Source organism: Mixophyes fleayi, chromosome 4 (genome assembly GCF_038048845.1).
Source record: "Mixophyes fleayi isolate aMixFle1 chromosome 4, aMixFle1.hap1, whole genome shotgun sequence".
NCBI classification, from domain to species: domain Eukaryota; kingdom Metazoa; phylum Chordata; class Amphibia; order Anura; family Limnodynastidae; genus Mixophyes; species Mixophyes fleayi.
Window position 1 is genome coordinate 111453479 of NC_134405.1, and position 21515 is coordinate 111474993.

The following is a 21515-nucleotide window of genomic DNA, read 5'->3' on the forward strand; positions in this document are numbered from 1 at the left end:
GTAATTGAATCAAATCCTTTTCTGTTCTTCTATTCCTAACTAGCAAATAGTCCAGTGTTGGCTAACCTGTGACACTCCAGGGGATAAATGTATCAAAGTGCGATTTTGCAACTCCAGCGATTTTCTCGGGAGAGTTGAAACTCGTAGATGTATGAAGCTGAGATTTCATGCAAAATCGCCAGAGTTCTGCTTCTGTCAAAATCGCCAGAGATAAAACTCCCGACTGTTTGCCACTGCAGCTATACAAGTCTCCAATGTATGAAGCTGCGAGTAAGCAAACTCAGGAGAGTTTGCTTCCAAACACGCCAGATACAACACGCTGCTTGATAGCAGCGTGTTGTCCAAACACTTCACTGTTACACTGCCCTGGCAGTGTTAAAATGTTAAAGAATAGATAAAAGTTGAAAAAAAAAATCCCATAAGGTCCCCCCGCTATTCCAGCTTAACCCTAGTGCTGCCTGACTAGTGCTGGTCCCGTGAAACTCGGGGAAAAAATTTGCGTGGGATCCCCCCGATTTTCCCTTTACCAGCACTAGGACGCCATTTTGTTTTGTGGAACTACAAGTCCCAGCCAGCCAGGTTGCCAAAAACAGTGTGGCCATGCTGCTGCTTGTATAACTACAAGCACCAGCATACCCACGGCAGCCAGGGCATGTTGGCACTTGGAGAACCACAAGTGCCAACATGCCCTGACATCCCTGGCTTGTTGGGACCTGTTGTTCCACAAAAAAAAATGTTAAATAAATAACAACACCCTAGTAAACACCACACATATTTATTTAAAATAAAAAACCCACAATAAACACACTAACCAGCCTCATTTTCACCACATCTATTTAATAAAAATAAAAACACCCCAAATACTCACCAAAGATGTCTTCTTTCTTCTCCAAAGTCTGCTTGCTTGCCCCGGTCCCTTAATAACTATACCTTCCAATAGTCCGTGCTTGCCCCAGTCCCAGCAAAATTATACTTCCAAAAGTGATGGCTTGTCCAATCTCTTCTTTGCTTCGCCCAGAATGGGCCCCTTGTTGATTGAAGTCTTCGTTGCTTCGGCCAGGAGGGCCCCATATTTGTACATCCCACGACACTTTCATCTTGATTGTAGAAAAATAAAAAAAACTGTGGAGCTGCCGCTAACACCTCCTACCTAGGAGGAGGTCCGTTACGCAATGAACTTACGTTCATTGCGTAAGCTCTAACTACTGTATTATGTGATTTTCCCACGCAAGTAATGTAGCTCATTGCGCATGCGCTACGCTACTTGCGTAAGCTGTATTTACTGTATTACAGCTTACGCAAGTAGCGTAGCGCATGCGCAATGAGCTACGTTACTTGCGTAAACTCTACAGTATTAGGTGATTCCCCCACTAGGCAACCTGGCTGGCTGGGACTTGTAGTTCCACAAAACAAGATGGCATCCATTTATTATTTTTACTCACTATATATTGGCAAAGCCAACACTGAAATAGTCCATACTTTGTGCTATGTGATGTCAGCCATTCTTTTACTTATTTTGATTCTCAACCTAGTCTTACGTTCTGTGGACTCTGTCAGTGAGTTCACTTTAAAACAACTGCAAAACACAAAATTGATGCCAGTGGGTTAAAAAATTCAAAAACTGTTTGTATTATGCTAAAAATAAATCTGTTAGGCTGTTACTAAAGAGACTTAACGTGCAGATTTGCAAGAAATGCAGATCGAGAGATTTATTTTACTTAAAAATATTTTACACTTTAACAGACAGAGCTCTGAGTCTTTATTTTATACTAAATTTATATGTGAAAATCCACCTTTAACTGTACTTGTTGTTCTTCTCAGAAGACTACCCCAGGTTTTCATTACATTTAGAGTACTGCTTCCTACTTTTCAGTCTCTCTGGTCTCCTATATAACATTATTTGTGTAACCGATCTCTCAGTCCTACATCACTCCACCTGTCTCTGTTCACACAAAAGGGACACATTGACACTGCAATTTTCACAGCCAATTAGGTAGTTCTAGACCTAACTGGCTACAAATTGCAGTGTGTTCAATCAATGGTATATAGTCATCACATGATTCAACCAAAGGATTACACAAGTAATTTGGATCCAGATCTTTTCAAAGTGGCCATATATGTTTATGGCTGGGTTGAATGGCCAGGTTGCTTTGTATATGGGGACTTTTAGATAAGCAATCTGGAAATTAAATAGCAAATTCATTTTTGGGTGTGGTTTAATATAAATGGAGATCTGTTGGGTGGGTTGAGGTCATTACTTGCAGTATGGAGCAGGACACCTAATTTTGCTGAGCATTAATAAAAAACCAATATATAATTTTGTGGAGTTTCTACATGGAGACAAGATACAGGGGTGGAAAGGAGGCATTTTAAGGGGAATTTCCTTGCTTTGAGAAAAGGTGCACAATCATTTTCACTCTGCAATAATTTGCATCAGCTCAGAGCTGGTCTTCAGGTCTTGTCCTATACTTCTTTTTTTAATCTATTTCTAGGTGGTAGCAATTTATACAAAACAATAAAGACAGATTCCATGTCCATGGGTGTAATTATCAGGTTGGGAAAGGGAGATGTATGATTCAATTTAAGCCATAAATAAGTTTAAACTGAGCAGTACTTTAAGAAGAAATATTGAACAAAATATTTATTAAAAGAGGTGGTGTTAAAGTGGTAGGAGGTTGGGTTCTCATGTGATGTTTACACCTTTGCACAGTGCACCACTTGACATTTTTCCACCTAAAAAGTATTTACGTATTGGGTAGCACGGTGGCTTAGTGGTTAGCACTTCTGCCTCAATTCACTGGGGTCATGAGTTCGATTCCTGACCATGGCCTTATCTGTGTGAAGTTTGTATGTTCACCCTGTGTTTGCGTGGGTTTCCTCCCACACTCCAAAACATACTTGTAGGTTAATTGGCTGCTATTAAATTGCCTTTAGTCACTCTCAGTCTGTGTGTGTGTATGGTAGGGAATTTAGATTTTAAGGGATTTTAAGATCGTATATGTCTACGAGTATAGAGACACCCGTAAAATGTGGGTATGATAAGCCCACTATTGTCCTGCTGAGATAGGAGCTAGAGATCAGAAAAATGCTTTTGGTAATCAGAATCCTCCATAAATGATCCCATTAATAGAGAGTGCTCATTTGAATCAGCGGTAATCAAAGTGAGCAGACGAGTAGGAATAGACTCCCCGTGATCGCGGGTATATGTGAAATGCCCCCGTGTCTCTATACTCGTAGACATATACGATCTGCCTCACACTATTTCTGCCATTTCCTGCATTTCTACTATAGCTGGCTAACGTCTGCACTTAATAAGGTGCAGCAATCATGAGTAGTAGAGGAAATGCAATTTACATTGCATTTTAACTCACATACACCTTGTTTTGTTTTTTTGTTATTTGTATTTTAATATTTCGCTCTTGTCCTATCAGATATTTTAATGCATACCTAATAAAATTATATTTTTTATTTACTCACTGATCTAAGGAGTGCCCCTCCGATATACTTCTTTCTCTTCTTTTGTTCTAACTAATTATTAAGTGTTTTGAGCACCCCCTGGGAGTCTCTCTCCTAGGTTATATATTACATTTTACATATAGGTCATATTATATTACTGGTGCGGTCTTGATTCTTTTGTGTTACAAATTAAATTAAATACAAACATCTGTTATTTTCCATTATAAAGAATTAAATGAGAATTGTTTTCCTGCAGTAGCTGGAACAGAAATGTTAGTTGAGCAATGTGAATAAATTGCCACAACATCATATAAAATAGCTGCGATGCTATTGAATTAAGTACTACTGGAAGGGTCAATAAACAAATAACCGATCAGAAGCAGCTACATAGTCATCATCATTGCATATTGTTGCCGCAGACCTTCATCACCCGCAGTAGATATGCCTCCAAAAATGTGTTAATGCCGGTGCATGTAATTTTGTCGCAATTATGTGAACATGCCCATCAAGGGCAGACTGGGTTGGAGGGCAGGGGGGCATCTGCTCCCCTGGGCAGGTCCCTGGGCTACCTTGGGCTGGGTCACTGGGCTACCTACATTTTATTTTTCCGTTACAATGTTCCTAATAGACTGCCGAGTCGAGTCTTGCTCCCCCCACTGCTACAATTTGCCAGCCCTCACCTGATGCCAATACTGCACTTAGCTTATGCTTACACACCATTGCAACCCCTGACAAGCCTCTCCATATGAAAGGAGATGCAAGTGATTGATATACAAATTCTTTATAGGGATGTACACGTTTCTGGATTGCAGTATGGGAATGTGTATCTTCTGTAAAAAACACATACATACGTCCAATTCATGAGTGTGCTTAGTGTACAGTTAAGTCTCATTTACCTATATACTATTTTTTAAATATGTTTCCTTATCTTTATGCTTTGGTTTATCCTTCTATCTGTACAGGTAATCATTATTAACAGTGACATCATCAAAACTTAAAATAGCTCCCTTGAAATCCTGGTCTTTCCTGTTTTTCAAGTCAAGGTCTTGTTATGAATACATGGACAGCTGACAAAACCAGGCAATTACAATTAGAACACTTCTGAGGAATGCAAACAATTACATATGTAGGCTTATTTCCATTGAAGTGGTGCTCATCAGCTTTATTCTAGGCAGGTACAGGCTCCTCTGGAATGACTGATCCATTAACGGATGACCTCAACTTGAGCCTAAATAGAGTTTCTGTGTATATATCTATCTACCATAAACCATGACATCTGGGACAATATTCTACTTCCACCTTTACTATTCATTTTGAATTTGAAATTCCTTGTACTGAACTAACTAATATAATGACCTCACACATATTATGTACATATAAGTGCGTAAGGGTTAGAGGGGGACGTATATGCTGTAAGAATGTACATAGGGAAAGAGACACATAAAAAAACATTGAATTATGTACATATGTTCGGCCGGACGCAGCTCAAGGGTCGTCCAGCTCGAAAACTAATTTTTGTGCCAGTTGAACATCACCACAAGTGTATATACTTATGCCCCGTCATAATGTAGAGAAAGCGTAGAGATAGCGTAGACATAGCATAGAGATGTGGCTTGGCAGTGTTAGTAGTAACGGCTAAATTGCATTAACTATATGTAAACAATAAAATAATTTAAAGAAGTTTCAAATACACAAGAGAAAACAGTGTCTTGACAATGTTATTAATAAATGTGAAAGTCACTATTTATGTATTATGTATAAGATGGTATTATATGCAAACACAAATACATGTATTATGAATAAGATGGTATTATATAGAAACACAAATACAAAATACAAATACAAAAAAAACTGAATTAATTGCAAACATCTGTTGTTTTCCCATTTAAACATCAAATTGGAATATTCTTTCCTACTGTAGTACAAATGTCAAGTAATTGAAATAGATGATCTTAACTTCATATAAAATATGATACTAATTAATTAAGTACTATCAGCTGCAAGGGTCAATACTCAATCAGTCAATCAGATTCAGCTAGATAGCGGTGCTTATAGTCATCATCATCATAACGTATTGATGCATCAACCCTCCAGTACCTACAGGAGACACGCGAAAAAATAAATATGGATATACGTTTAAGCATTTTTTGGTGAACTTGCCCCTTAATGCAATGTGGATGTAACGTAAAAAAATAGGCATACATCCACGCAGAGCAGTGGGTCCTTTGCAGTTGTAGTATGCACAGCAAATAAGGTATACATCTAGGCCAGAAACTGTACCTATAGCAAAATTTAGATAAGGACTCAAAGATGCCACTCTTGCCTTCCACGTCCCCTCCTCTGCTCTCTGCTCTCCAGAATACCTGATCCAACGGACAGAGGCTTCGTCTTTCTGGGGCTAGAGCTGAGTGGCACTGCACACTATACTAACCTCACACTGTAATGACACTGCACCGAGCCCAGCACTGTACTGACACTGCTCCCTCATACAGACACAAGATTGTGGGTTTGGGCAGGGATGGGTGGGTAAGCAATGTATGTTTCTACAATCAGCAGCCAGTGTTTGTACACTTTTATTAGGCAGCATGAAATTCCCTGGCTCGGTTGTGGTGTCAGTCTCCCTCTTTGTGGCAGTGACCGCCCTGTACAAAAGCAGCAGTACAGCTCTGCTGGGGACAGGGTTTATCAGTTCCTGACTCTTCAGCCTTTTACCTTGTGTGCTGGTACAAATGAACCTTATCTTTATCCACAGAGACCTGAGCAGTGGCAGTGTAGCTACTGCTCAACCTACTGCAGCTTGGTCCCAGAGGGACTAATCCCAGACACATCCTCCTCCTGCTCCCTGGGAAAGGTGGTTATCTGCTGCAAAGTACAAAAAGAAAGCATTCATTCACTGGGACTAGCCAGCTAACCACTTGTATTCCACTCAATGCATGGCCTGGGTTATATTAGTGACTAACTTGGTAGTAGGCTCCGTGTTTTTTAGGAGTGTGCTGGTTGTATATTAACCCCCCAAGTGCAATTAATTTTACCCAGAGGTGCCGCCTCCACTGGAAGCAATCAGCCAGGTAATTACTATTTTGTTTTAATCACTTTATTTTTAAAATAAAAAAATAAAATAAATTACATATTTTTATCCAGCAGGTCACACTGTCCAACAGCTGGCAGAGCAGGCCGAGGAGCTCTAAATTTTCTGAGCCAATGTTCTTCCCTGCTCACTCTGCAGGACGTTTCCACTCTTATTGATGTCATCAGCACATGCACAGCATAAGTAAGTACAGTGGGTATCATAATGTGTCTGGGGGGTTATAATGTGTCAGGTGGGGTGTCATATTGTGTCTGGGGGGGTCATAATGTGTCAGGTGGGGTGTCATAATGTGTCAGGGTGTGTCATAATGAGGCTGGGAAGAGGTGTCATAATGTGTCTGGGGTGGCATGATATGGCATGATGTGGTTGGGAGGTGGCGTGATATGGGTGGGTGGCAGGAAATGGCTAATGGGTGGCATGATGAGACGGTGGGGTGTTGGGTTCTAGCTGGGGGTATGGCTGTGGGTTGACGAGATGTGGCTGGGGTTGGCGTTACCAACACGGCGTGGGTGTGGCTGCCCCTCTTTAGACATAACATATTATGTAATAAATTGGTGTTGCTCTCACCTATCTGGTACTATATTCTTGTATAGATCCTGGAATGTTGGGACCTGGTTGGAGAATGTATTGGTACATGAAATTTTGAAATCTGAGCAATAAGTGTAAACAGTACAGAGGTCCCCTCTGCTGTTTTTTCCTCTGCAATAGTGCCACCAGCCCTGAATCAGGGGGAACCCACGCTGATTGCCTCCCTGAGTTTCCTCCAACCAGCACTAAGCTGGCAGTACTAGGGTTAATATGACTGAGTGCTAGAGTGCTGTATGGGGCAGGCAAGCTTGAACACGTTAAATGCCTTGCAATGCACTCTCCCTAACTCTCACCTTGCAGAGTATTTAAAGCTCCCTTATTCTCTTACAGAAAACTGTAGACATTTACTGTGATGTGCCCAGTCATTAAAATCCATCTGCTTTCTTTTGATTGCATATACAGAAAAATGATTTGTGGAAAGGCAACATAAACCTGGAATGACAAGGTTGTATATATTACAAATACGTAAACATAAATTGAACAAAGTGTCATTACTACATCCTAATCTGGATTAGTATGAAAATGATATGTTGTCATGATCTATCCTAAAATCTGAATTTATTTTACTCAAAATGGTTTCATGTTTATGCAGTTAATCAAGAGGGTTCATCATGTATTTTGATGGAGGACACAGACATATTTCAGAGGCCTCTATTCTGTCACCATTGCTTGATTATTAGTCAGAGATGCGCTATCACAGAAGAGCAATCAAACCTCTTTATTACCCAAAAATATATGCGTCAATCCAAGTTCTGTATTTTCTTCTTAAAGGACACAATAGTTGGTCAGTGCAAAACTTACTCTAACACATGTTTGGTGAAGACCTCTGTATACATTTGTAACCATTAAAAGCAACAAACTAACATGCCAATGATTTGTACAGACGACAATTCAAATATCTAAGGATGATGTATCTCTTCTAGGATTCAATACAACATAATCATGTATATGCCCAGAAAAATGTATATTATATATATTATTATGTATTTTTAGTAATGTCATAGAGAGGGGAGTTTAGGCAAGAAATTATGAGGTTTAAAAAAATAGCTAAAATATTTGGGCGGGAGATTGTGCGAAAGAGTATGTGAATTATTAGATTTATTTCTGTTTTATTTTATGAAGTTGTTTTGCATTCATATGTCATTTTGTTCTAATTATATTTGTTCAATAAGCATTGCACATTTTTTGTAATGTCAAATCCCATTTAGCTGTTAAGAGCCGCGGCGGCTCAGGCACCGCCGCAACTCGCTTTGGCCCCACAAACGCGTCCTGGCCGTCGCCATGACAACCAGAGAGTAATTTCCGGTTTTCGCCCCCGCCGTCGCCATGACGATGGTCGGGACGCTCCTCTCATCACTGCCGCAACCTGGCCAGCTGGCCAGCCGGGCGCGCGAGTCTGGTTATTACTCATTCATTCCTAGGTGAGGAATGATTATTATGCTTGCCCCTCCAATTTCATTGGTCCTTCCTGGTATATTAGGCTTAGCCTCCCTGCCAGTTATAGTTCTCTGCTTCAGTGTACTACCTGCTCCTTTTCTCTGCTCCTAAGCTATTTGGAGTGATTCTTCTGTGTATGATTCTTGGCTTGTTTACTGGTCCCTGTTGGATTGCCTGCACTACGGTAATATTATAAACTTCTACTACTCTGAGTTTAAGACCTGGGGGCATCCGAGTACCTGTCAGAACGCTTAGCTCTACGGGAAAGGCAGCTGCTATAGGTGAAGACCTCTACTGCCTGTTCTACGAGTTTATGATATTTGCTGTCAGCCCTAACATTAGCATAGTTATGTTAATAGTTGTTCTTAAAGAAGTTGTGTTCTTAAAGAATCCACATGTTAGATAGACTTGATTTTTTGAACCCTAATTTATGCAGAGAATAGTTTTATAAGCCATGCGTAACAAGCCATTTTCTGCATGGTTTATGGCTTAACAAACAGGCCCCTTAGGGTTCTATTCAACATCTATTTTAATCTGGAGAAGGTGACTGGTTCTCTGGAGAATGGCAGGTCACAGGTTTTCTCTTAATTTATCATGGGGTTAAGGCAGGAGAAATCTGAGATTAGCCTACATCTCATTGGTTACTGCAATGCCAATCTCAGGGTGGTGTTAGCTTACCGGATGTATAGTTCTAGTGAACCTGGAAGGCTTCACTTGATCCCCAGCCAGGTCAGATCACTATGCGTATTCTCCATTTTCCGAGAGTGTTACCCTGTGTTATGAATGGGAGTGAGTTTGCTGCACCGGCGAAAACCACCTTCCTCCACAAAGTATTTTTACTCTTCACCGGCAGGGTGAAGAGTAAAATTCCTAACCATAACCTTAACTCCTAACCCTAATACCCGTAACCCCTAAAATAATACTTACATTACATCAATGACAAGCGGGTCTGTTCATCGCCGCTTTAACAAAAGTCGCAGTTTATGATGACATCATTTTGCAGAGTGGGCAATAGAGCGAGTCGTCCCATCAACTCATCTGCATCCTGGTAAGTAGTTTTTTTTCAAGTCGCTCTAGTATCCATTCGGAGTCCTTATGTCGTCTTGTTCTCTGTTGGGGTAGTCAGTACCGTTAATAGGTACTACACCACTTACAAAGCCCTTACCAACACTTCTTCCCTTACACCTCTTACTTTGTCTCGAGGTACATACCTACCGGCAACTCTGCTCCGCCTCTGACCTCTTCCTCAATTCACCTCTCATTACCTCCTCCCATGATCGCCTCCAAGACTTCTGCCATGCTGCCCCTAATCTTTGTAACTCTTTACCCCATCTCACCCGACTCTCCCCCAACTTTCAGTCCTTCAAACGCTCACTCAAAACTCACATTTTCAAGCTCGCCTATCCTACCACCTCCTGACCATCTTATCCATTACCTCCTCTTCCTCTACTGCCATCTCCATATTCTCCCAGTTGGTCCTACTGTCTCTCACCACCCCTCCCTTTAGAATGTAAGCCCTTGCAGATAGTGTCCTCTCTACCTATTGTCCCACGTCTGTCTACTGTCTCTCGTACGTCCTGTCACGTCTTTTGCTACACTCTGTGTATGTCCCCATTGCATTACTCACACTCATCTGTGCTAATTACATGTATTACCTCATCTATTTGTTACTTCTGTATCCGGCGCTACGGTATCTGTGGTGCCTTATTAATAAATAAATAATAATAATAATGTGCATGGTCTCTGTATGTCAGATTAACCCCCAAGAATAATTTTAAACTTCTGCCAAGTAACTCCACAACATCTACAGCACCATTCTGATCACAAAAAATATATTATTATGTATGTTTGCAGCCTGTCTGACTGCAAATATATACTGTATATTAATTTAAGGGTATGGGTGATTCTTTATAATACACAAGTTTTCCTAATGGACACTGACCGGATGACTTCAAAACAAACTGATTATTATCAATGACAACATGACTCGCTTCTTATACAAAATGTTATTTATTTTATTATCTCTTATGTAATCACATTGTGTGGTCGGTCACATTGATTCACATCTTTAGAGTAATCTACTGAATTATGGTCACCAGATAAATGTAACAGACGGTTTTGTTGTCTTGCGTTCATCTGAAACAAGACAACTGGAATTCATGAAAACTTGGTTGGCCCTGTGTACTACTTCTATGTAACGGTGTAAGGCACTTCTACTCATGGCTGCAATCTGCCCCCCTGTGGTTAAAAGGGATATTACAGCATCAGATTTCACAGACACTTTTCAGATTCACAATGGGGTTATTGTAAAAATAAAAACAAATGTCAAAATTAGAGTAAGAGTAAAACTTGACTTAAATTTATACTCTTTATTATGTAACTGATTCATTTTTATGGTACAAGTTTCTAAATTAATATGTTCACTTCTTGTAAACTTGAATCATTACAATACAACACATTTACATTTGACAGTAGTTTCATAAAATTAATATTTTATTTTTTATTAAATATTAGTCCCTAAATTAGGTGCACATTATTAAATGGTGTTATCTCCTTTCCCTTTTATTCCCTAATCCAATCCCTTTAGAGAGAACTATTGAAAAGACTTTATTAAAAACATTTATATTTTGGAGAGTGACAGCACTGGCTTCTATTGGGATTCATGGAGGTCAAAGTCTTTAGTAAAAGTTTTAGTAAAAGTCTTTAGTAATAGTCTCAACATCAACAGCTCTTTATGTGAAGTCTTCAAAATCTTTTTTGACCTTAGCATGATTCACAAACTTTTACGTTCTTTTACGTTCTGAAAATCAATTGAAGTGATAATTAAATTTTATGTTTTTAGAGAAGAAATACTCAAGCTCACATGTGATTGTCATCCAACCCATGTCTTAATTAGTGCCACAGTCATTTTGGTTCAACCACCTATGCTCAACAAGACAGTGAATATTGGATCAATGAGCCTTATTTACAACACACCAATGTCCCAGGTTCAGTGCAATATCCTTCTTGGTGGCACCAAGTGATTGATTGATTTGGGCTGGATTTGCTCAATCAATCACTTTTCTGCATGGGTTTGCGGAGAAAGATGGTGGTATTCACAGAAGGGTAAAAGTTTCAGAGGAGGAGAAGTGTAACAACATTATTTTTGCACCAGTTCAGCTGGTATCATTATATCCATTTAATGAGACGCATTTTGAACCTTACAGTTTTACTTCTGCAGGAAAGTGCATTTTTGGGCTATGTAAAAAAAACTTTTAAGACAAAAAAGAACCGCATATAATAACGACAATCCTGATGTCTCCTTGTTCTCAATAATAATTTAAGCCATAGAAAAAAAGCTGGACTGAGAATGAAAAATGTAATTTAATGAAAGGGTAGTTCTGAAGTGGTAGAAGTCTGTACTTTGACATAACTCTTACCCTTTTATACAGTACGTTTCATCAGATTTTTCCACCTACTAGCAATACTAGGTGCAGTGATTGACAGAGGCATCTCCAAAAACTAAGACGTGCACCTTGAATTACCATATAACAGCACCAATAAATGAAGACCACTGTATCCAAGATAGCGATCATTTGACAGCTCAAAACATCTCACTCAGATCTCACCCTCTCATTATATCTGATTATCTAAGAGAGTTCATACTTACTCCATCAAACAGTGAATGAATCAATGCGTCCAAGAAAGAAATGACAAGATCCAATGTTTGTATGTTATTTGTTTTATCATATTTTTTTTTTTATATTTCTGTTATGATATAATAAGGTGTCTCTGTGCAGAAAACAGGTTACATCTTTCCATGAACGTTTCCATAAGAAATTAAGATAAGTAAAGCATAATTGTAAAATATATCTTCCCTTTTAAAGACAAGTATTCAACCAAATAATAATTGAAATGTTTATGTTTTAGTAGAAAATGTTCAGATATGTCTTTAATTTTGGAATCACTCTACTTTAGTACTGTATATTAGTTTCAGTAGGGGGGGGGGGGGTAGAACACTATTAGTCTTTGCTTAAGTCTTGTCACCAGCAAGACTTTGCTAACACATAGCACAGTACGTAGCACCATCTACAGGCTGTTAGTGTTTATTGCACCTTTAAATTGGATGTCGCGTAGCTTGGTATATTCTTGCTTTAATAAAAAAATAAGAATTTTATGCAATGAAAGAATAATTACACTTAAATTGTTTTAGGTAGAATATACTAAGGTAAATCCAAGTGTGTGCCAGACTTTGCACAAATCACTGGATCATTTGATAAAAATTCAGTTGTAGGTGGTGTTATCTTTTAACAGTATTAAAACCAGTTTTATCTTTCCCAATTGGTAAGAAGTAGATGTCTCTTTGATTCATCTCTCTCATCAAGCTTATAATGTGTGCAATCGTCTGAACACCTCAATGTATTCATCCGCTCCTTCTCATCTGTTATGTCTCCACTTTTGAAGAGGGTGAGGTCAGAACAAACTGTAGTTAATAAGATCATCAGAATGTTCGCAGAAGCACAGTTTATTTCAGAGATTACTGTGCTGATATTGTGGGAAGTAGTGACGTGTTCACTCCTATGATTGTATTAGTGTGAATAGGGCTCTGTGTGCGAGGGGCAGTGTGATGATTTAGAGAGGGAAAGTAATAAAGTGTTAAGTCACAGACTGAGAGTTAGAAAGTAAAAGGAGCAATGTTGAGTGGTCATTTGAGGGTCCTGTCAAACTAGTACTAATATTTTGTGGAAAGATTCGGAGAATTCCAAAAGATCAGGATTTTGTGGTTCTGAGTTGAACCGAGCCATAACTCTGCCAAATTCGGAAAACGAGGCACAGCCTCATTTCCGGCAAAATTTTGGATCTTGCCATTTTGGATCGATATCTTCTCTATGTGGTCCTCCCTCATTTTCTCAGCTGTCCTTGTAGAATTGATAGCATGTGGGGAGGTCCATTGCTGGAATTGTGTGCTGATAAAGTGGCTTGTAGATGATTGGAGATGGTGAAAAAGCCAATCAGTGTGTACTGGACTAGTTGTGATTTTACTGTACAAATCTTTACAGTTTATTTACAGATCATTCTGGCCTGATGGCTACAATGGAGAATACTATAAGATGTTAAGACATAGGGGGAGATGAAGTTAGCTGTGATGTTCCTGAGAACATTATGGTCACGCATTTTTACTGTTACTATGGTAAATTCTCAGCTGATTTTTCCTCGGATCTTTATGGGGCGCGAGGAAAGATCAGCAGAGAGTTCTTGTAAAAATCTCACAGCCACGATGCTCTGAGGAACATTGCGGCTAATTGATTCTACCCCATAGACTCGTTCCTTTCCTAACTTCTCTCAATCACAAAATTTCAGAGATGTTCACTGACCCTCGTGTTCTGGTTTTGGATCTGGATTAACTTTGTGTTTTGGTGTTGGTTTTGGCAAAACCGCCCTTGCGTGTTTTGGTTACCGTTTTCTTTTTTTTGCGATAACCACTTATTTTTGCTTTTTTCCCCCTCTACATTATTATTAACCTCAATAACACTAATTTCAAGTCATTTGCAGTCAATTTTGACCACCTCACAGGTCACATTATTATTTTCATGCACTTCAAACAAAGACTGCAGCGACCTGGCTGGATGCTAAGCGACAGAGCAATGACTCAAACACACGGCAGTTCCTAGTGCATATCGGAAACATTGTCACACAGCAGTGTCTGTAAAAAAAAGTGGTGTAATTAGCAATGGAGCAATGGAGCTCTCCTCTTTGTGTTTTACCTATTTAAGACAGTGCCTGCAGATTTAGAAGACCAAGCCTGCCAGACCTATTATTTCTATTTCAGCAATGACAATTAGCAATGGAAAAATGGAGCTCTCCTGAATGTCACTGGAGATTTTGAAGAACACTCCTACCCCTCCTCTTTCTTTTCTACATATGACGCTGCCCAACTGCACTAGGGACTGGCAAGAACTGTGCTACCCCTTCTGTGTCCCTCTGTGAATTGGCGCTGGATCGCCATGGAGGGCGGTACTTATAGAATCCAAAGCTTGCAAGATCCGAGATCCTACAACGTAACAATGACATTTTGCCTCGCTTTCAATTCCGAGGGCGCAAGAATGTACCGAGCCAGCTCGGCTTGGATCTGCTAAGTTCAGGTATGTTCGGTTCTCGGGGAACCGAGACTGATCATCTCTACTAAATATAAAAGGATCATCTACCTTATCCAAGGTTTAATGATGCTCATACCATCTTTATTCTGAAGCCAGGAAAGAACCCAGATTTAGTTTACTTGTATAGGCTCATTACTTTGTTAAACCAAGATTTTAAAATCCTGGCTAAGGTCCTAGCTCACAGATTACAATCTATTATGCTGGATTTACTTACCCTACATTAAATGGGTTTTACCCGTAACAGGCATTCAGTAAAAGGGATTAGCACTGCCATTGCAGCCATTATGGCTGGGACTGCTAAAGAAGAGGAAAACTCAGACATTATTTTAAGCCTTGGTGCACTTGAAAGGCATTTGGCATGGTCTCATGGCAACATCTTCATTTAATGTTGCAAACCAGGGCTTTTGGACAAGAATTTCTACAGATTATTGAATTCCTCTAGTTTATACCAATCCGAGAACTTCTCTTTTTATTAATGGACAACTTAGTTCCCCAATAAATATGTAATGGGGCATTAGACAGGTATGTCCTCTCTCAACACTTTTATTTAATATAGCACTAAACCCTAAGGTTGGGTAGTCAGGAAAATAGACCGGTTGCATTTGCAGATGACTTTATTATTGTTTTTATCTGCTCCCCATCTAACTTGGTCGTCATTATTTTCAATAATTGGGGATTACGGTAGGGTGTCAGGTTTTTTGATTAATTAGTCAGTCGCAATGTCCCTGGGACTAGAGAGCAGGCCCACATAGAGCAGGTCCTATTTCCTGTCTTGGGCTAATAGATCCCTTATTTATCTTGGCATTCAATTTCCAAAAAATATCCATGACTTGTATTGCCTCAATATGAGAAGGGTGGTTAAAGCGGCGGTTGATGAAATGACCAGCTGGAAATATCTAAGGCTTTCATTTCTGGGTCGGACCAATCTAATTAAAATGACAGGGCTTCCTAAAATATTGTATCCATTACAAATGTTACCTATATTAATATCACCACCAGGTGAAAAAAGACTGAATAGAGAATTTAGAAACTGTATTTAGAAATCTAAGAATAGGCTTATTTAAGCTCCAGCAAAGTATGTCTGTTGGCGGCATTCATTTTCCCAACCTTAAATTATATAGTTATGCAGGAACTTTATGGTTTATCAGGGACTGGCTGCATGCTGGTAATATCTTTGTAAATTATGATTTGGAACAATCGCCCTTAGGTGTGGGTCTGACCTCCTTTCTTCATTTTCACAAACAAAAATCCAATATTGTGGACAATCCACTTTTGATGACCGCCTGGAAGGCCTGGCGTTTTATTTGCCATAAGTTCCATCTGATTAGTAATTACTCATTATATCTCCACAGTATGGAGCATCCCTTACCTTTTTCCCCATCCAATAGGAACGCAGGAGGGGCACTCCATTTATCTTGTACACTCATTATATCTACTTTTTTTTACATAACCTAGACTTTCAATCTGGTTATGTCTCTTACCCTTTTAATTATTGGCATATGCAGGGTATTAAATGTGTGAAATCACTGGTGAATGTTCCCTCACGGGAGACTCTTACAATGCCTCAAGTTTTGGATAAACTGAAGCTCCCGTATATGCAGGTCTTGGGGATATTTCAGGCCCGTCATTATGTGAATAATACATTAAGGGTTTTATACCCTGTTGATTGGAGCAATAACCTAGATCTGCTGTTGGATAGGCCATTTTCTGGGAGAAAAGCTTTCTCGACACATAATAAACTGCTGAGAAGCTCTTTTGACTTTGTCAATACCTGTTTGGGACTATCCCACTGGCTTAGTGTTTTCCGTCATATTTCAGTAGATGTAATACTTAAGACATTATCATATTCACTTCATACTCTTTCCTCTAATATTTATAGAGAAATGTTTTACAATATGTTTCATTGCAGATACCTGTCTTCACACCGTAGTACACTGTAGGTCTTTCTGAATCTAGCAGCTGTTCTAAGTGTCGTGTTGATTGTGCTTCCTTCTAACATTGTATGAGGGAGTGCCCATATATTAAACAATTTTGGAGGCAAATTTACCAATATGCTTCTGATACTTTATTGAATTATGTGCCATCCCTAACCCCTGCATGGGTGGTTCTGGGGTTGATCCCCGAGACAGTTAGAATGACAAAGGGAAGCAGGAAGTTATTATTGATTATCTGCGGCAGAAAGAAAAAGTATACTGCATATGTGGGCTCAAGAGTGCCCACCGTCTCTGGCTGTAATTGATACTAAATTGTTTTTTATTTTCTGGATGGACTGTTTGGAATGTTCTTTGCTTAAAGAAAAATGAACTAAAAGTTTTTCCAGCTTTGGGAAAACTATATTGCTTCAATGCCCAGTTCTATCAAAGGGCAAATCAAATCTTGCTTTAGATTAACATCATGGTATGAATCTAATGGACAACCCTCCGATTGTTTTAATGGATGGATAACCCCTTAAATATACATTAGTCCTAGGTTGATTGGGATCCAAGACACTTATATTTGGGGAGTTTGGATTCTGGATTAAGGGAAGGTGGGGGTTATATTCTCTTGTAAGGGATCACATGCTAAGGACTTCCTTTAATTTACTATACTAGGCCACACCTGGGTTTAAGGGTTTTTATGGGTTGAGGGTTTATAAACTCAAAGGTGTTATATGTTTAAAATGTTTTAATAGCAAAGCCCTAAGACCATTTTGTTTTCTCAAATCCATATTATTATGTGGATATTTATTTTTATTCATTTTCTTTTGATGTCTTTTTTATGTACCTGTGATAATGTAAGAGATTATTTGATTTGTAATTGTGTTTTCATCTACATGATCAAATTTCTAATTTTGTATTTTATGCTTCTACAAATAAATAAAATAATAATAATAAGGAAGAGTAGAAAATCAGTAACTACTGGTAGTAACTAGTAATACTAGTGTATTAGTATATTATTAAGCTAATTAAGAGTGAACAAGAAACCCAAAGTGTTTCCTGATTTTAATATGTTATGTGAAGTCAATTGTGTGAGGGGAAGTATCATATCTGCACTAGTAAGTGGCCAAAGACTGGATGGTGTGCTTGACTGTGGGCAGCACTCCCCAAAAAAAACTAAATAATTTCTTGATTTTAAAATCCAAGAGTTTGAATATGAAGGTTATTGTGTGAGGGGCAGCATCACATCTGTATTAGCATGCAGTCAAAAAAGCAGGGTGCTGTGTTTGACAGCAGAACCCCAAAAATGACAAAACATTTTTTTAACAAACTGCATTTGAATTATATTATATTATATTATGGATCAGTGTTTTAGTTGCAAAGTAACAGTTCCTCCTTTCCCTATCTCTTTGGGCGTTCACCTGGTGTGATGGCAGCTACAAGTAGCTCCAACTTCAAGTAGCTTTACTCCTGTTGTCAATCTTAGATCAGTCTATAGATCATGAGCAGTCCAGTACTAATACTGACAGTATTAGAACTTTTTCAACCTCTACTATTTAAACAAGTCATAAAACTATACAGAAGGGGACCAAAAAGACTAAACATAGTTTTAAACAAAAATTGCCTGTGAAACAAGTATGACAGACAGCATCCTGCTGCACAGCGGATCACTAAAGTTATGGCAGCTGTGTTAGCATTAAATGTGTGCCCACCATCAATGCATCAATTTCCATCATTAATGCATTGGGTTTTCTTCTGAACAGTACTTCCTCAGCTGTCTCGGAAGGATAAGCACAAGTCATTCAATCCCTAGAAAATGCTGTTGTACCGACTATCCACTTAACTATGGATATGTGGACAAGCGGCACTGATCAAACAAAAGACTACATGACCGTGTCAGCAACTGGGTAGGTGTATCACCTTCAGCAGCAGCAGCAGCACCTGTAGCATCATCATCATCATCATTTCAGCATACTAGAGCAAGCACAAAATGCCAGATTATTCACATGAAACCTGCCATCTCTATCGCTGGCTTCACAAAGAAACATACCAGTGTCAATCTGTTGGAAAAACTCAGGAATGTCATAACAAAATGGCTCACCCCACTAGGACTCTCCTCAGGATACCTCATTGCCGATAACGGAGCAAACATTGTGTGAGCATTACAAGCGCCAGACATTCAGAATCTATTGTGTATATCTATTGTGTGTGCATTACAACAGGGTGATTTTCAGCATATATCATGCTTTGCATATACAATAAACTTGGTGGTTCAGAATCTCCTAAACCAAATCTCTTATTTGGATTCTGGCAAAATGGACCATACAGAGAGAGAGAGTGTGTGTGTACGTGTGTGTGTGTGTGTGATATTGAATGTAGACTGTAAGTTCCTATTATGCAGGGTCTGATGTGACTGACAACATATCATCTCTGTAATATGTGGTGGCAGCATATGCACAGTCCATTGATGATGCTCATCCCAGGAAACTTGCTGTTTATACATTTGTAGTTGATTGATCACCTTACCTTTTTTTGATGGTTGTCGTCATAGTAACTACTTTGGAAGCCACACCTGAACAATGGGTCATGGGTATTTTGTCTTACAATTATCCTTAACTACTGTACTTAAAATGGGAGAACTGAAACAATATTTCTTCAAATAGTTTAGCTGATTGGCTAATTATTCAGTTGTTTTATATTATTTTTCTAGCCAAGGCCCATACTATATATCAGGTTTGCATTGTGCTGGTAGCAAGTTTCCATTGTCCTATAATTATGCTTGTGTTGCAGCTATCCATTGTGCTTGGTAGAAGCTTACACATTCACATTCACTTGAACCCAATCACAGTGTTGTCTTTTCTTTTTAACAAATGTATCCCAGGATGCTCCTTCTGTCTCATAAGCAACATTTCAGCTGCAGCTGGAGACACTTTGGTATTCTTGTCATGAGCTAGCTCAGAGATTTGTTCCCTTGCAGCCTGTCAGAAATCTTCTCCTTCTATCGATAAGTTCCATGCATCATACTGATAGAGATTTTTAATGTGCTTTGACCCCACTGTGTATTTTTTAGAAGGGGTATATTATATTTTTTTACCCACATATTTTTAATATAATCCTTTACTGCTAAATCCTTTGACCTATCAGTCTTTTCATGGGAGGCTACCTACAGTGTCACGTAAACAGTTAAAATTGACCACATAAATAAATAAAAATGGCATAGCAATCACCCCTGACCATGATCGTGACAAAAGGATTTTGTTCCAAGCCATTAGGCCTGGCAACAAGCAGAATCCAAGGTTGTTCTTTAACTCCAAGCCATACATCATGGTGTTAAGAACCTTTAGTCCTGCTGAAAAACATTAAGCATCATATGAAGGAGGGTGGACAGACCAGCAGGAAATTGAACTATCTTTGCGGATGATATAGTGCCCCATGTCTCCAGCCCAGTGGAGGACATCCCACAAATTGTAGACACTGTCAAAACATATGGACCCTTGCAAGGATTTACAGTAAACTTTCACACAGAAATGTAAGAAGAAAAATCCCTGCTGCGTGAGTGCAGCTGGTAGTGTTTTGTGTCTATGGGTAAAAATAAATTAACTTTGTGTTAAAGTAAGTTGCCCGGCAATGTGACAACAGAGTGGTTTTGTTATTGGAAGGTAACAAATGGATTGTTATTCGTCAAAGAGTGAAGGTTTTGGAGAGAGAAATTATATCCTTCGGGCTCAGGCACTGGGTTCTGTGTATAGTATTCTGCAAGCTAACATTGACATTCTGAGTTAATGAATAGAGCTATAGCGATGATTTTAGGAAGATCACAGGTGCCTGCAATAACCTTAATGCTTCACTGGGCTAGAAAGTACCTAGAATCCTGCACAGATAAGCAAGTTGAAGGAGTCTGTAGTGCCACCTGCTGGAAAGTATTACTCTGTACACCATAAGAAACTAGCCTTATTGTCAAAGGCTAATTGCATCTTTATAGTACATATTTTGAAAAGTAACTCAAAACCTCACTTGCTCATTAATTATGGGGGTCCTTCCTCCTGGATTCTGTCCTTTGCACCTTTGGTGTATATGTTTCTATCTGGTCCCCACATTGAAAGGCCCAATGCCTTCCAGGTGCATTGTGTTTTATATAGGTGCCAACATGTATTGAATAAATACCTTTTATAATACATATTCATGAAGGGTTCTTTACACATCCGTAATCAGTAAGCCAAGGCACATGGCATGTGTCATGCATAGGTACCAACATTATAAAGAATAGAGAGCGGAGAGAGGAAGAGGAGAGGGAGGGAGAGAGAGAGGGAGAGAGAGAGAGGGAGAGAGAGAGGGAGAGAGAGAGAGAGAGGGAGAGAGAGAGAAAACTGTTTTTCAATTGTATTTCTGTATGTAATTTTGTTGTACTTTTCTATACAAAAAGAATGGTTCCTTTTTGCATCATATTAAACTTGATTGCATAGTGTTCTGTTTTCATTTACTTTACAGTAACTTTGATTACTATAGGTTGGGATTGTATTTTGGAGGTAAGTGTGGTAGTCACTGAAGACTTCCTCAGGGTGTCAGTTTGGGAATCTTAGTGGTGGCAGAACTGGGTAGTTAATTGTGTGGGAAATGATTTAATTATTTACTTATTTTTATACAGACCAGGTGGTTTTGTTTTGATTAACTCTTCCACACTCACATCTCATGCATGCCCAAATGGGTCTTGTCACAAATCGGAGGTAACTTGTGGGATAATTTTATTTGAGACTTAAGTGGGGAAGTTTGTGATTCTTGTGAGATGAAACACAGATAAATTCGCCAAACACAGAACTCAATGCTCAAAATATTTACAGTGTAAAGAGTTTTTTTTCCCTCCTCTTCTATTGTTTTCTTTATCTTTTTATTTTG